We start from the raw sequence: 4,711 nt of genomic DNA on the forward strand, positions 1-4,711 counted from the left end.
TATATATATATATGTATGTATGTATATATATTTGTGTGTCTGTGTTTGTCCTACCACCATCGCTTGACAACCGATGTCTGTGTGTTTACTTTCCCTAAACTAGCGGTTCGACAAAAGACTTCGATAGAATAAGTACTAGGCTTACAAAGAGTACGTTTTTTCGACTAAAGGCGGTGCTCCAGCATGACCGCAGTCAAATAGAGAGAATGAGAGAGTGAGAGAAAGAGAGGAAGGGAGAGAGAGAGAGAGAGGGAGAAAGATTGAGGGATTTAGTGAGAAAATAGGCAAAGATATTTCTTTTCTTTTTTCTTCCTAATTTGAATCTTTCCTTTGCTCCTTGTAGATGACAGAACATCTCAGATCCGCTTTCCTTTCGTGTGTCTAAATCATTTTATCAAGGTGTTACTTCAGCGATTTACACAAACATTATAAATTCATGAGAAACAGTAAATAGCAAATGCTTGTTGAAAGCTAATGATGTTTCTAGGTCAGTTTAGTGAGTCAGTAGGAAATTTCTACTTTGTAACAGCTAAAGACGTTGCCATGGAATCTTCAGACTTGTTTCTCTCTTCTTGTTGCTTGTTTGTTGAGAGGTGAAGAGTCTGAAATTTATGAGGATTGAGGATCGCTTCTGCGAAGTTTCGTCTGTTCATATCTTCGTTAATGTTTGTAGAAGGATGAGAGAGTGTTGTGAATAAGAAACAGCTATGTAATTTTACTTCATGTTAGCTATAATTGATTGATAATGTGTATAAATTTACAGCAAGATCTCAGCGAAACATCATGCTGGTTTTTGTCATTGTACACGCCATGTTTAAAAGATTACCAACTGGTAAAATGAGATGTCATGTGACTTTATTTTCCTTGTTGTTGGTGTTATTGTTGTAGTTGTTGTTGATGTTGACCTGTAGGTCATCTCTAAAAGGACATACGTATGATGTAAACATGGTTCAAGCAAGGCCGGTCCGATATTTTCTTTTCATCCTTTTGCAATCGTTTGTCTTTTACTTGTTTCACTCAGTGGACTGTGGCCATGCTGGAGCATCACCTTGAAGGGTCTTAGTTGTATAGATCAATCCTTGTACTTATATTTTTCTAAGCCTGGTATTTAATCTTTGAAACCGCTAGATTACGGTTTTCAAGTGGTGTTGGGAACAAACGCAAAGACACACGCGCGCACACCAACACACACACACACACACACATACACACACACACACACACACACACACACACACACACACACACACACACACACACACACACACACACACACACACACACACACACACACAGCGGGCTTCTTTCAGTTTCTGTCTACCAGATTCATTAACAAGGCACTCCGGAGTTATAGTAGAAGACATTTGAACCCGAAACTACTTTAACTTCCAATTATAATTTGAAAACGGAGACATTGATTCACTTCCTCGCTTCATTGCCCTACCGTTATCAAACAATATACTCTTTACCTTTTAACTTTTCCTTCTTTTAATCAGTGGACTGTGGCCATGCTGGAACACCGCATTGACGAGCTTAGTCGAACGAATCGATTCCATAGTATCAGCTGGTAATTTCTAAGTGTTCCATATATCATACACATCATTGCATTAATATGATCCAACAGTAGTTGTTCAGCTGCACATCACAGGTGAGTCGGTTATTTATATGTTATCTAAAAACAGTTTGATTCAGTTTCATGTGACTTAAAGTTTCCTAGGCTCGTGGAATGAAGCTATCTCGTCAGACATCCAAAGGAAAAGTCACATTTATAGATCTCTAACGATATAAGTTCGTCTTACGACCTTACGAAACTTTAAGTCAAATGGAGTTGATTCAAACTGTTATTAAATAAAATATTCAACTCCTATCAAATGCGTTGAATCACTTTTTACGTTTGTTCATTCATACGCATATAATATATATGTGTGTGTGTGTGTGTGTGTGTGTGTGTGTGTGTGTGTGCGTGTGTGTGCACACATATATATGTATGTGCATATGTATGCATGTACCTCACTTTGTCTCTTTTCTTTCTTTTTCTCTCTTTCTCGTTCCTCCCTTATTCTTAAATCCCTCTGCCCCTACCGCTCTCTTCTTCTTCCACGTGACCGGTGTTCCGCCAAGCCTGACCTTTCTTTCTTGGTTCAACTACCATCGTGCAGCATCTCTTATATTCCTTCCCTTGACTTCCAACTCACACATACACACACACACACACATACATACATACATACATACATCAAACAAGCGAGACCGATACAGAAGGAAACATGGAAGACAGAGAAGAAGAGCTACAGCAACAGGAACAACACGAAGAATATAGAGAACATGAAGAAGAAAACAAAACGCAAAAAAAAACATAAACGAAAGGAAACGACATTTAAAGAAGAAAACAAGAAAGAGTGAAAGAAAACAAGTAAAAACAAAATTTCAGAAATACACTCCCCTCTCTCCCTCTCTCTCTCCCTTATAAAAAGGAGAGAAAAAAGGTGAATGGAATTAATGTTAAACTCTTATTTAACGTTATTTAAGCGAGGTGTCATCGTAATTAGATGTAATAGTGAGAATATGATGTTACGTATTAGATAGCAGCTACTTATCTTACAATGGTGTAGTGCTATTGAGAGAGAAAGTGGGAGAGGGGGGGGGTGAATGAGTGAGAGAGGTGGAATCTGTGGAAAACAAAGTGAGGGGGAAAATGAGTGATAGAGGGTGAGAGAGAGTGAGAAAGTTTGAGACAAAGGGAGAGAAATAACAGAAGTGATAAAATGGTGAGAGAGAGAGGTTGAAGGAGTAGAAGGTGAGGGAGAGAAAGAGAGAGGGAGAGAGAGTGAGAGAGAGAGAGAGAGAGAAATTTTGGGAGACAAAAAGTGAGAGAAAAGGGAACGGTGAAAAGAGTGAGAGAGAGATAATGCAGATAGACAGAGAGTGGAGGAGGGAGTAGTAGGTGAGGGACAGAAGATAGTGAGTGAGAGAGAGAGAGAGAGAGAGAGAGAGAGAGAGTTACTGAAAGAGATAAGAAGAGAATGTGAGAGACAGGCAGGGAAACACGACAATAAGAAAATAGAGAGAGAGAGAGAGAGAGAGTAAGATGGTGTTCAGGCTGTGAATGGGAAAGGAGTATAGAGGAAGAGATATGGAGAGTAAGAGAAAGAGAGAGAGAAAACTGTAATAGGAGAGCGATAGAAACAACGAGGAAGAGAAAGGTGAAAATAGCACTGAGGGCCTATAGTGAGAGAGAGAGAAAAAGAAATACAGAGGGAGAAGGAGGGTTGAGTGAGAGGGATGGTGTGAGATATTGAGAGAGGCAGTGAGGGGGAGTTAGAGAGAAAAGTAGAGACTGGAAGGAAAGAAAACTATGGAGAAGAGTCGGAAGGAATTCATGAGTCAATTGCGCAGGTGTGGCTGTGTGATTAAGGAGCTTGGCTTCCGTGCTTTCAGACCATTTGGATTTGGGTTCAGTCCCACAGCGTGGCAACTTAAGTGTCTTCAACTAAAGGCTCCTCTTCATTCATCTTTCTCCCTTATCCCACTTTACCTCCCCTTCCTACTCCCAAGCTTTTCTTTACCTCACGTCCCTCCTTATCCTAATTTCGTTCTTCTCTACCTTTTCTTTCCCTTACTCCTTCTATTATTTTCTCTCCATACAATGTGTTCCTTCTCCCTCCCTTTAACAAAATATCTAGACACAACGTGCAAGTGCAACCAGTCTGCTCAGAAGAAACAAAAGGTGAAACATCTGGCCAAGATATAAGGAAACAATACATCTAATATAACTCCAATATCTGTAACACAGTTCTTTCCTAATATTCTGGTGGTCGACGTTTAGTAAGCAGCATTTTCTTTATTAGATTACGCCTCTCTTTGCAGATCTCTGTGTCTGTCCGCTTATCTCTCTGTTGCTCATCGCTTTCTCAGTAAGCATTCATACATATAAACGTGTGTGTATGTGTGTATGTGTGTGTGTGTTATTATGTATGTGTATATATGTATACCTATCACATGTGTGCGTGTGCGTAGTGTGTGCTCGTGTATATTTATGTATGTTAGTTCTCTTTCTCATATCAAATAAAACAAAGCACCACTCACGCAATGAAACGAACACACGCAGACACACACACACACACACATACATTCACAAAAAACACACGCACATGTAGAAGCGACTCTATACACACATAAATGCATATATATATATATATATATATATATATATATATATACACACATTCTCTTCCCACATACTATATCATTTTCCTATTAATGGTCACCACAAATTCTTCACTAATCTACGATTTGTAAATCTCAGACAATAAAAGAACCCAGCTGCCTCGTCTTTCGAAATTCAATTGTCTTGGAGCGTTCACACACTTGCGCTCGATTTGCAATTTTCTTTACAAGCTAGCTTACTTAAGGACTTAAATATAAGTGCATACATACCTATATATTTGTATATGTATATGCTTACGTAGAAGCAGACATGTATGCATAGAAACAAATACATTTACGCAAATACATGCACACACGCACACATGTATGTGTGTGCGTATTATACACACATACTATATATTCACACACACACACATACACATAGATATATATATGTATATGTTTATACATACATCTGGATCTTTGTGTATGTATGTATCTATATGTAAATAGGCATGTATAAACATAAATATATATATGTATATATATATATATATATATATAT

This window comes from Octopus bimaculoides, chromosome 15 (assembly GCF_001194135.2).
Source record: "Octopus bimaculoides isolate UCB-OBI-ISO-001 chromosome 15, ASM119413v2, whole genome shotgun sequence".
In the NCBI taxonomy this organism is placed as follows: domain Eukaryota; kingdom Metazoa; phylum Mollusca; class Cephalopoda; order Octopoda; family Octopodidae; genus Octopus; species Octopus bimaculoides.